Source organism: Puma concolor, chromosome C2 (genome assembly GCF_028749965.1).
Source record: "Puma concolor isolate L17-30 chromosome C2, mPumCon1.1.hap2, whole genome shotgun sequence".
NCBI lineage: Eukaryota > Metazoa > Chordata > Mammalia > Carnivora > Felidae > Puma > Puma concolor.
In genome coordinates this window covers 83,234,788-83,248,624 of record NC_141675.1, presented here as the reverse complement: position 1 = coordinate 83,248,624, position 13,837 = coordinate 83,234,788, and positions in this window count along the sequence as shown.

Here is a 13,837-nt window from a genome sequence, read left to right as displayed (position 1 = left end):
TACAGCACATCAATAAAAGAAAGAACAGGAACCACATGATCCTCTCAATATGCAGAGAAAGCAGTTGACAAAATAGAGTATCATCTCTTGATAAAAAACCCTCTCTTGATAAAAATCCCTCAAGAAAGTAGGGATAGAAGTATCATACCTCAAGTTCATAAAAGCCATACATGAAAGACCCACCACTAATATCATCCTCAATGGGGAAAAACTGAGAGATTTCCCCTAAAGTCAGGAACACAACAGGGATGTTCCTCTCACCACTGTTATTCAATATAGTATTGGAAGTCCTAGTCTTAGCAATCCGACACACAAAGGAATAAATGGCATCCAAAACATCAAGTAGGAAGTCAAACTTTCACTCTTTGCAGACGGAATGATACCTTATATAGAAAACCCAAAAGATTCCACCAAAAACCTGCTAGAACTGATCCATGAATTCAGCAAAGTCGCAGGATATAAAATCAATGCACAGAAATTGGTTGCATTTCTATACACCAATAATGAAGCAACAGAAAGAGAAATCAAGGAATTGATCCCATTTACAATTGCACCAAAAAACATTTAAAAAAAACCTAGGAATAAACCTAACCAAAGAGGTGAAAAATCTATGCACTGAAAACTATAGAAAGTTTATGAAAGAAATTGAAGAAAATACAAGAAATGGAGAAACATTCCATGCTCATGGATTGGAAGAACAGATGTTGTTAAAATGTCGATACTACCCAAAATAATCTACACATTCAATGCAATCCCTATCAAAATAACACCAGCAGTTGCGTGGGGGGATGGGCTAAATGCGTGATGGGCATTAAGGAAGGCACTTACTGGGATGAACACTGGGTGTTATATGGAAGTGATGAATCACTGGATTCTACTCCTGAAACCAATACTGCACTATATGTTAACAAACTTGAATTGTAATTAAAAAACATATATCATTTAAGTATTCCTACCAGTCCATGGTTTCAATGACTTTGGCTCCAGGTAGGTAGGTCTTGGCTGTGTCTTTCTACATATGTCCTTCTCTCCAGATTTTGAGGTGCTGCCCTTGACCTCAATTCTCTGATACAACAAAGAAAATACAGTAGATTTTTGAACAACATAGCCTTGAACTGTGTGGGTCTATATATATGCAGATTTTTTTCAGTACATACAGCACAGTACTGCAAATGTACTTTCTCTTCCTTACGATTTTCTTAATAACATTCTCTTTTCTCTAGCTTGCTTTATTATGAGAATACAGTATATAATACATATAACATACAAAATATGTGTTAATTGACTGTTTATGTTATTGGTAAGACTTCCAGTCAACAGTAGGCTCTTAGTACTTAAGTTTTGGGGAATCACATAACATGCAGATTTTTGAGTTGGTACACCTAACACCCACCCCACTCCCATTCTTTGAAGGTCAATTATAATTGAGTTTTAGTTTGTTCAGCTTTTTCTTGTTGTCATATTAGGAGAAACAAATTCTAAACTCTTTAAATTTCAGATCTGAAACCAGGAGTCCAGACTCCTTTCTGTATTGCTGAAGTCAAAGCCTAACTTTACACTCTAGCCATGGTGGTAGCTATGATATCTGGCAATATATGCAAGAAGCACAGAGGCAGGAGAATTATTGTCAAAGCAAAGGTCTATGAACTACCACTGTGATCTATGAATCTATGAATAAGTTACATAACATCTTTAAGCTTTTCTTATCTATAAATTCAATCTTTTTGCCTAGATTATTTGTTGACTTAGGTAAATCTTATGAGTAGATCAACTCACTTTGGTTTAAAAAAGACCACAACTGTCTAAAAGTGTATAAAATAATATTATCAAATATTTATTTATTCAATGTAGAAAGTGAAGTTCTGTGATAATTTTAACCTCCAGATATTTAAAAAAGTCATTCTTATCCATATATCACAGAGAATACTGGGCTCTGGAGTCCTAGTCGGTTAATAAGAACATCACGATGTGAATAGCATTTTTAAATTGATGCCTGCATGAAACATTCAATAGCACAGCTTCCAATTCTTAAACATTTTGAATATTGAACAAGATAAAAATATACCCAGGACTTAGGAAAGTAATTAATTTCTCCTTCTAGAATCTTTTATATTAATAATTAATACAACATGTATAGTAAAAAAAAAACTTTTCTCTAGATATTACATGTCATGTCAAAGTTAATTATTGTAATTTAACTATGGAATACTTTTAATCACTTAATGTTAATTGCTCTTTTCTGTCTACCTACCCATCTGTTTTTCTGCCTATCCATTAAAGAGGAGGAGAAAACTAAAAAAAATTTCTTAACTAGTGCTCTGTTGTTTCCTTCTTAAAAGTTTCATATCATGACACAAGAAATGATTCTAAATACTTTAGAGAAACTTGGATGATACTGAACACTTTTGTAAGAATATTTATAACATATCAAGTTAAATACTTTTTTTTAATTTTAGAAAGAGAGAACAAGCATGAGTGAAAGGGGCAAAGAAGAGAGAGAGAGAGAGAGAGAGAGAGAGAGAGAGAGAGAGAGAATCTTAAGCAGGCTCCATGCTTAGCATGGAGCCTGACATGGGCTCAATCCCATAACCCTGGGATCATGACCTGAGCTGCAATCAAGAATTGGACACTCAACTGATTGAGCCATCACCCCAAGCTAAATACTTTTTATCTCCATAACTAAAAGTTACACAACTCACACTGAATTTAGTCAATGTCATTGAGGACAAATGATTTACCAGACATTAATAATACAAAAAAAAAAAAAAAAAAAAAGATCTTATTCCCAATTTAAAGGAGAGTAGACCTAACAGGAAAAATATAATAAACTAATCATGCGTTTTTCATATGTTCTATTCCAGATGTATATAGAAAGTACTGTGTTTGGAGATGATTTAGGCAGAGAATTGAAGTGGGGTCCGGGAAGTCTTACAACAGGTAAAATGTGTCTTAAAAAGCTATGATAGTTTTACAGATTGCCTTATTTAATTTTTTAAAAGTTCATTTTTTTCTAACAGAGGTGTAATTGAACAATAAGAGAAATAATTTCTATGCTTTGTGCTGTTTTAGAACAGGAAGGAACTACAAAAGAGGTTATGGATTGTCTTTCCCCTGACAAATTCAAGACTAAGAGAATCTTCTCCTGTTAGAAAGGCTTTAAGGAAAGCTGACTAGAGATAGGTTAATGAACACTGTTAGTGAATGACCTTACCGGGTCCTCCAACCAAACATTTCAGTGATTCTGTGATTTTTAGACAGTTGCAAACAAGCTTTGCAAGTTTATGATAAAATTTGCAAAGCAGCTTATGGTTTGCAAGGATTAGTGGGGCTCTGTGAGCCCATGGATTAGCCTTTATGTTTTAATGTGCCTGCCCTCACAGAGAGAAATGACACTGCTCCTTCAGCTTCAATAGGCTATGCACTGTCAGTTATATTTCCAGTTCTGGCAATACTGAACTCTTTATTACTCAGTCAGGCCTATTGTGGTCAAGGTCATACATAGTGTTGCTAGCTGGCAAATATAGAAAAAGGTGAAGGTAATTGCCATTACAAGAGATGATTAAGAATAGGTTCATAAAGGCATAGAATCCTTGAATGGGAAATTGCCTGAAAGTCACTTAATTAAATCTCCAGTTGGATTCAGGGATTTGCTCAGGGTCTCATCTGATCTAACTTTAGGAGGATGAGAGAGTAGAGTCTTCACAGGGAAATCCTTTAGACAATCTTTGTGCTTGCTCAAACATATAGCTGTGTTATTTCTGGTCACCCTTTGGACCAAATGGCTTAGCTCTCCCAAAGAAGAAAAATAGCAGACAAAAGGAAGAAATACTAAGAAGAAAGGTAACTATATATATAAACATTATGCATACTTAATTACTAGCCCTCAAGGACACTAAATCCAAAAGAGTGATATATTTAGCAGTGGCAGCAGGTATTCAAGGGATTACAATTGATTTCAGAATCACTCAGGTTTGTCCATGGATGCCCATGTGGAGGTTCAACACAAAAAGGGCACTGATTCCTACTTCAGGTCCACCACCACCTTCAAAGACATGAGGGAGAGGTTAGGAGCCCTGCTATCCACACCTTTAAGAGGTTGGGATGTCTGTGAAGCAGACGTTTTAATCCACATGTACACTGGAGCCCCAAACTCCTTCATATCTTACTAGTGATGTGTATCATGAAGCTGTGGGTCAGAAGAGTAACCATTTATAAAACACACTTGAGTTATTATGAGAGGCTGTTGTTTCCCAGGGAAGTGTTGTTTGGTAATTAACCATAATAGAAATGTACTTGGTGATAGCAGTCTCTTCCCGTTCTTCTTAAAAGTGGTTCCCAAACTTTCCACAGGAATCTAAGAAGATATATGTAACTTATTGATAGGAATGTATTATTGATCAGGTTCTTCTCTAGTTCATTTAATTCTTCCATCTGAAGAAGCTATGGGGCCCTAGGATCCAAAGACCATTTGTACTTCCTTTGATATCAGACAAATGAAAATTGTATACATTCTAATTGGATATTATTTTGATACATACTATTATTTCCCACTGCTGCATGGTTACAAACCATATCCCTAGTGTTGTATAGCACTAAAATTTACACATCATAGGGATGCTTGAAGGCTTACAACACCCTCCATTCTCTAACCTTTATCAAACACACTGGATCTCATGTTTAGCCAATTCATAAATAGATGCCTGACGAGTTTTCACATTCTGGATTTTGGAAGGATCTTGGTTTTCTTAAAGATGTAAGTGAATGTTTGAAAATATAGTGCATCTTCATACTTACAGCAATTTAAATTTTAAAAAATTGTCTATATTTTTAGAGATTGGGACAATATTCATCTATTATATTTCCATTTTGTTTTTACTTGTGTTTCATTTGGAAGGTTGAAATGCCTGTTTTGTCCTGTATCCTGTCACTAAATGACCAGGAGATCATCAGTTGAATTTCAATAGAAAAAAAAAAAAATTAAGTGTTGTGCCAATTGCAGAACTTTGGCGGCATAATAGTGGTTTTCATGAGGTTTTCTGTGCTATACATAGGGTTCTAGCACTGATAATAAGGAAAGTTGTAAAGTCTTCTTATACATACTTAATACATACTAATCAAGGCAAAAAGGACACAAATGGGCTAATCTGACAGAAAGGGGCATGGATCCTTGGAAAGAAAGATCAGGAATTGTTATAGAAAGATTCCTTGCTTTTTCCCCAGCTGCCTCATCTTATATGGAAAATCTGTGAGCAATAGAAGAATTTCCAAATGTCATATTAGTAGAGCTTGAATTCAAAGGATTCTTTAAAAAATGGGAAAAATTAAAATTGGGGGAAATATGTAATTTAATTTTGAATATCTTTAAGATGCATATACACTTTTTTATCAAACAATTCATCTCTACTTTTGAAGTGAAAAATTTGCACCAATAGTTTGAGACAGTTTTATGGTGTAATTTGCCTGATAAGATTACTTTTTCCCCCTAAATAACCTTTTCTATGACACTATTTGGTTATAAATTATTTTGACCTCTACAGAACATACTTCAGTCTGCAGAGTAGTGTTTTGGGATTTGTATGGAAGATGGCATCAAGGTGATTGCAGAGGGAGGAAGCTTCATTGCCAGAAACTCATTCATTAATTTCCAGACAGATTCATGGTTTGTGAATCAACCACCAAGAACTCAGACCCGCTTGGCTAGGAATAAGAGTGGTTGTAATAGGTTCAGCGACAGGCATCTGTTATGCATGTCAGAGAGCAGTATGGTTCAGTGTTCAGTGTTTTCATCCTTCATGTATTTCCAGACTTGAAGGAAAATGTTAAATTGGGTTGAGTTAGAGGAATATTTAACAGTAATCATGACCTTGTCATTTCCTATCAATATTGCTGATATAAACAGTGCTATTTCACCACACTGGTATTGATATTCTAACAGGTAATTTGTGTTGTACCTATATGCCTACTTTCCTAACCAAATCTGTTCTATATTAGTCATAATTGGTAGTATATTGGCTGGATTGATTGTAAGAAACAGAAACCATGGGGCGCCTGGGTGGCTTAGTCGGTTGAGCGTCCGACTTTGGCTCAGGTCATGATATCGAGTTTTGTTAGTTCGAGCCCCACGTCGGGTTCTGTGCTGACAGCTCAGAGCCTGGAGCCCTCTTCGGATTCTGCGTCTCCCTCTCTCTCTGCCCCTCCCCCGCTCATGCTCTGTCTCTCTGTCAAAAATTAATAAACATTAAAAACATTTTAAAAAAGATACAGAAACCTACTAGTTAACTCAGACTAAAAGCAATTTATTAGTAACACGGTAGACAGCCTTTGAAGAATGAAAGAAAATATGAACACTCAATACTCAAAAGGAAAAATAAAAGAGTAGTCCTTAGGAATAGCTGATTGACCCAGCTTTGTCAATCCACACCTTCCCCATCATGGAGGGAGTACATTTGTTGATTTTGCCTCCAAGATCACTTGCAATATGGTAGAGGCAGTTCCCTAAATGAAAATCAAGGTGCTTTTATCAAAAGGAGGAAGGAAATATGCTGGAAATAAAAAATAACACATGTCCACTACTTAAACCTGTAACTGCAATTCTTAATTAATTCTTTCTGTGAAGAAAGTTTGACATTTACCTCCTTTTTTTTAAATGGTTAATTTAATCTTTTAAAATTTAAATCCAAGTTAGTTAACTTATAGTGTAATAATGGTCAGGAACAGAATTTAGTGATTCATCACTGCCATATAACACCCAGTGCTCATTCCAACAAGTGCCTTCCTTAATGCCCATCACCCATTTTGCCCAGCCCCCATTGCAACTCTCCTCCAGCAACCCTGTTTGTTCTCTGTATTTGAGTCTCTTATGGCTTGCCTCCCTCTCTGTTTTTATCTTATTTTTCTTTCATTTGTTCTATGTTCATCTGTTGTGTTTGTTAAATTCCACATATGAATGAAATCATATGATATTTGTCTTTTTCTGACTGATTTATTTCATGCTTAGCATAATACATTCTAGTTCCATCCACATTGTTGCAAATGGCAAGATTTCATTTTTTTTGATGGCGGAGTAATATTCCAGTGTGTGTGTGTGTGTTTGTGTGTGTGTGTGTGTGTGTACATATCTTTATTCATTCATCAATCAATAGCCATTTGGGTTCTTTCTATATTTGGCTATTGTTGATAGTGCTGCTATAAACTTTGGTATGCATGTGCTCCTTTGAATCATTTTTGCATCCTTTGGATAAATACCTACTAGTGTAATTGCAGGGTCATAGGAGAGTTTTATTTTCACTTTTTTGAGAAATGTCCACACTGTTTCCAGAGTGACTGTACCAGTTTGCATTCCCACCAACAGTGCAAGAGTGTTTTTTCCCTTTCCCCACATCCTTGCCAACATCTGTTGTTTCCTGTGTTGTTCATTTTAGCCATTGTGACAGGTGTAAGGTGATACCTAATTGTGGTTTTGATTTATATTTCACTGATGATGAGTGATATTGAGCATCTCTTCACGTGTCTGTCAGCCATCTGGATGTCTTCTTTGGAAAAGTGTCTGTTCATGTCTTCTGCCCATTTCTTCACTGTATTCTTTCTTTTCTGGGTGTTGAGTTTGATAAGTTTTTTTTATAGATTTTGGGTACTAACCTTTTATCTGATATGTCGTTTGCAAATAACTTCTCCCATGCCTTCAGTTGCCTTTTAGTTTTGTTGATTGCTTCCTTCACTATGCAGAAGTGTTTATCTTGATGAGGTCCCAATAGTTCATTTTTATTTTTGTTTCCCTTGCCTCCAGAGACATGTCTAGCAAGAAGTTTCTGTGGTCGAGGTTAAAGAGGTTGCTGCCTGTTTCCCCCTCTAGGATTTTGATGGTTTTCTGTCTTAAATTTAGGTCCTTCATCCATTTTGAATTTATTTTTGTGTATGGTGTAAGAAAGTGGTCCAGGTTCATTCTTCTGCATGTCGTTGTCCAGTTTTCCCAGTACGATTTGCTGAAGAGACTGTCTTTTTACCATTGGATATTCTTTTCTGCTTTATTGAAGGTTAGTTGGGCATACATTTGTGGGTTCATTTATGGGTCCTCTATTCTATTCTGTTGATTTATGTGTCTGTTTTTATGCCAGTACCATACTGTCTTGTGATTGCAGCTGTGTAATACAGCTTGAAATCCAGAATTGTGATGCCTTCGTGTTTGTTTGTTTTTTTTTTTCAACATTACTTTGGCTATTCAGGGTCTTTTCTGGTTCCACATAAAAATTTTATTCTTGTTTATTCTAGCTCTGTGAAGAATACTGCTGTTATTTTGACAGGGATTGCATTGAATGTTTAGATTGTTTTGGGTGGTATCGACATTTTAACAACATTTTTCTTCCAATCCATGAGCATGGAATGTTTCTCCATTTCCTTGTGTCTTTTTCAATTTCTTTCACAAACTTTCTATAGTTTTCAGTGTACATATATTTAACCTCTTTGGTTAAGTTTATTTCTAGGTATCTTATGGTTTTTGATGCAGTAAATCGCTCTCCCTCTCGCTCTCCCTCTCTCTCTTCCTCTCAAGAGTTCCCTCTCTGTTGACTCATTTTTAGTGTATAGAAACACTACCGATTTGTATGTTGATTTCATATCTGTGATGTTGCTGAATTCATGTATCAGTTCTAGCAGTTTTTTGATGGAGTCGTTTCAGTTTTCCACAGAGTATCATTTATTTTGAAAACAGTGGAAGTTTGACTTCTTTCTTGCCAATTTGTATGTCTTTTATTTCTCTTTGTTGTCTGATTGCTGAGGCTAAGACTTCCAGTACTATGTTGAACAACAATGATGAGAATGAACATCCCTGTCATGTTCCTGACCTTAGTGGGAAAGATCTCAGCTTTCCTCCATTGAGGATTATATTTCTTGAGGGTTTTTATCAAGAAATTCATGCTATATTTTGTAAAATGCTTTTTCTTCATCTTTTAAGGGGATCATGTGGTCCTTATCCTTTCTTTTATTAATGTGATGTGTTACATTGATTGATTTGTCGATATTAAACCAGCCTTGCAGCCCATGAATAAATCCAACTTGATTGTAGTGAATAATTCTTTTAATTTATTGTTGAATTTTATTTGCTAGTATCTTGTTGAGAATATTTGAAGAAGAAATATTCAAAGAAATCGGTCTGGGGGCTCCTGGGTAGCTCAGTTGGTTGAGCATCTGACTTCGGCTGAGGTCATGATCTTACGGTTTTTGGGTTTGAGCCCACATCAGGCTCTGTGCTGACAGCTTGCTCAGAGCCTTCAGCCTGCTTCAGATTCTGTTTCCTTCTCTCTCTCTCTGCCCCTTCCCCACTCATGCTCTGTCTCTCAAAAATAAATAAAGGTTAAAAAAATTAAAAACAAAAGAAATCGGTCTGTAATTCTGCTTTTTAGTGGGATCTTTGTATGGTTTTGTGAACAAGGTAATGCTGGTCTCATAGAATGAATTTGGAAGTTTTCCCTTCATTCCTATTTTTTTGGTACAACTTCAAAAGAAAAGATATTAACTCTTCTTTAGATGTTTGGTAGAATTCTCCTGGGAAGCTTCCAGCCCTGGACTCTGATTTGTTGGGAGATTTTTGATTACTGATTCAATTTAGTTACTGGTTATGCCAGTAACTAAACTGCCATAAACTAAACTAAACTAAACTAAACTAAAACTGCCATGCATATTTTCAGACCACAATGCTATGAAAATTGAAATCAACCACAAGAAAAAATTTGGAAAGACCACAAATACTTGTGGGTTAAAGAACTGAAGAATGAATGGGTTAATCAAGAAATTAAAGAGGAAATAAAAAAGTACATGGAAGTTAATGAAAATGAAAACACAGCAGTCCAAAACCTTTGGATGCAGTAAAGGCGGTCATAAAAGGGCAGTATACAGTAATCCACGTCTTCCTAAAGAATAAAGAAATGTCTCAAATACACAATCTAACCTTACACTTAAAGGAGCTGGAAAAAGAACAGCAATTAAAGTCCACAACAATCAGAAGAAGGGAAATAATAAAGATTAGATCAGAAATCAATGATATAAGAATAAAAAAAATAGAACAGATCAACAAAACTAGGAGCTGGTTCTTTGAAAGAATTAACAAAATTGATAACCCCCTAGCCAGATTCATCAAAAGGAAAAAAGAAAGGACTCAAATAAAATCACACATGAAAGACTAGAGATCACAACCAACACAGCAGAAATAAAACAACAATAAGAGAGAACATTCATTCATTCATTCATTCAAGAAACATGTGAATGCCTATTTTTTCTGGATCTTATGCTAGTCTTTGAACTGTGAAAAAGAGAGATGTAGTCCCCAGTCTCATAGGATACATGTTATCTCCTACAGAGATATAGTCTCTCTTTACTAAATACTCTCACTGATAGCATGAAATAAGACTTTCTTATGTGGAATGATCAAAAATGTTTCAAGTAGTACATTTATTGTCAATTAATTCTAATTGGAAGGTAGTTGGTTATCAGTATAGGTTTTAGGAGTAGGAAAATAATTTAAATAAAAATGTATTGAAAGAAAATTATTCTATTAGTGGTCTGAAGAACAAACTTGGATTGGTTGTAGGGAGAAGCAGAGGAGGCTGGGGGGCCAATTAATTACCAGAAAATTATCAACTGCTTTCCTTCTAATAAGGTACAGAAAAAAATAGAAAAATAATAAAATATTAACATTTACTTATTGAGGTCTTCAGTGATTTATATATGTAAATTTACTCTTTCCCACATTGTTTTTTTCTTTATAACTGCAGTAAAGAGATACAGGTAAGGTCACTGAGATGTAGAAAAGTTTGCCCTAAATTGTTTTTCGAGTGAGTGGAAGAGGTAGGATCAACAGAGCTTAACCTACCAGTACTTTGTTTCTTTAACATTCTTTAACCATTTAACTATTGATAAATGGAGAAGATTAAAAGGATGCGTTATGCAGAAAGAAGAGATATTAGTCAATAAGCTTTATATTTTTGACTGGGACTAACTATGGAGGTTGATAGTTGGGTTTCTTTATCTCAGAGACAGATCTCAATGAGTAGTAATAATTGCCTTGTATCCTTTGTAGTATAAATATTAACACGCATTTATCAATCAAGATTTTATTATAGATTTATGCAAATTAACTTTATTTTTAACAGTGGAGAATTAGATAAAATGCTTCAGATCTTCTGTCACATCTCTGTCACATCTACTACTCTGTCATATCTACTGACTCATTCTCTAGAGAAACGTGGCTGTGAAGTTTGAATTTTATTTCTTAATGTATCTTGGCTTGTTTTCATGTATAAAGGATGGTATTCTCTGTACTGCTCTTTTTTGCATTTAAAATGCCTCATTTGAACAGCTTTGATTGATCTGTTTTTCCTGTTGGGAAGGTTATTATAAAGTTTATTTAGCACCTTTCATATTTCCATTTCCCATTTCCCTGCAAGTCACACTCATTTTTAAACGTGGCAGGCAAGGATCTGTTAAGCCACATTTCCACCTTTGTAACAATCAGTGTAACCTATGTCAATGCTAGGGAAAGACCTAGGTCTTCTATCTTACTTTTTATTTTCCCCTGCAATTGAGACTTTTTTATTTTTCAGTTTTAGGCTAATTTCCCAGTTAAAAACATATTTTTAAGTTTTCAAATAAAGCATTCCTTTTGTATGGAGGGAAACATTTTAATACTCTCCCATATTTTTATTTTATTCCTTGAAAAATGAAGATGTTGGCAAATTAAATGTGTCCAGAAAAGCATAATCAATATAGTGAAGGGTTAGTAAATTATCATGTACAGAGGACAGATTAAAAGAGAGAGGATATTTAGTTTGTAGAAGAATAGTGTGTATTATAAGCTACATTCCTCATTTGTAAAAATGAGGAATGCTTATGCTGGGTAGTTTCAGAGAATAAAACTAGTTACATCCAAATTAAAGGGTAATTTATTTCAGTTCAACATAATGAAATATCTCAACAAATCATATTGTTATTATGCCTCCCATTAATTTATTATTCATTTGTTAATTAACATTTATTCAGTTCTGGGTATAGAAATTAATAAAACATGCATTTTACTCTCATGAAATATATACTTCATCCAGAGTGATGCCTTATGCAACAGAGTATTAATCTTGTAGTGGAGATGAGTACTGAGTCATCCTTTGGCACTTTGTGGGCAGTAAATGCCTTGACTCATCTAAACTATCTCCTTTCACAGGTTTGCATTAGAGGATCCTCAATAATAGGAAGGAAATGGACCCACTCATCATAAGGAATAGACTTCCTTGATGTGCATGTATACTCCATCCCCCAGGGAGTATTCAAGAAGTATTCGAAACATGGCCCAGTCTGAGATGCAGTTGAAGGTATAAGACATGGCCCAGTCTGAGACACGGTTGAAAGCGTTTCAGTATTGATAGGGAATTTGATATAGATAATAATTCCTAAGAGCTTTCACAGCTTAAATTTTGTGGACCTACACCTAAAATAGGAAAATGGAAATGCATTCTTTGCCTTATTACCATCTTAGCTTAAGAGGTATAGTTCTCTATGGAATGCCCAGAAGATAATCTACTCATATGAGATCTTCACATCATCAAAATCATGGTAACAATTTGAATGTTAAGTAGGTAATATAAAAATAAATACTGATTAAGTCCAATTATCATGTCTTAATATTGAAAACATTTTCTCCAAATAATGCAATGCCTTTATGAAAACAGGACTGGCAACAAAAGCAGCCAAGTATCTCCCTAACATTGATTATGTTTATGAAAACTGCTTTGTGAAATATTTCTTCTTAAAATTCAGAATTCCAAATAGGGGAAGGTTAGAATAATGAGGCCATTAAAATGACATGCTGATGGTGATCAATTAAGATATATTATAGCAATATAGACCTTCCTAAACCTGCTTCACTGGGAAGTCTATGTGTAGGACACAGATCTTCATCTTAAGTAAACATTTGTCTGTGTTTATGGATGTCATCTTGTAGGTTTAGATGCTGCACTAAATTCCACAACAAGGAAAAGGAGAGAGACAGAGAGAGACACAGAGAGAGAGAGAGACAGAGAGAATTCCCCCAAAGACAACTGCTCCTTGCAAAGAAAAAAAATTATTTGTAATTTATTTGTACTCAAAGTGTAGTGTTATGATGGATGTTTATAAAAAAAACAAAAGAACATTTGGATCAAAATTTAAATGCTTGGGGAGTGATATGTTTTTAATAGTTTGGGATGAAGTAGTCCTGGACGGAAAATTATTTGAAAATAAAATACTTGATCTAGTATGAATTTTATGGTTTGTATACCATTTTAACAGCAAATGTAATCTCTCTCATTCATCTTCAAAATAATCCTGTGAGGTCTTCATTAAGGTATCTTAAGGAAATAAGTCTTGCAAGACTGAAAAAATCTGCCTAAAGTTACATCATTAGAAAGTGTCAGACCCAAAACTTAAGTCCACGTCTTCTGTCTCCCTTTTGTGTTCTTATCACTCTACATCGATGAGGACCTTATCTTTGAAATTATATGAAAAGTCAGCAAATTAAGGGTAGAGAAATGACTCCATCTGACAACATTCATTTGCCACCACTGCTGCATTCAAAGGACCACATGAGAAACTTTGTGTATATTTTGAGTATTGTAGGAAAAATTTTCCTTTTCTGAAGACCCTGTGAGCTTATAAGAGAAAGTAGGAAAATGATAATGGTCATAAGGAAAATTATAAGAGAATCAAAGGTACTAATCCTCAATTTACTTTTTTTAACTTAATAAGTTTTTTGTTTATGTTTTTTATTATAAAAGTATACAGAAGTCAGAAGGAAATTATGCATAGTTCAACTATG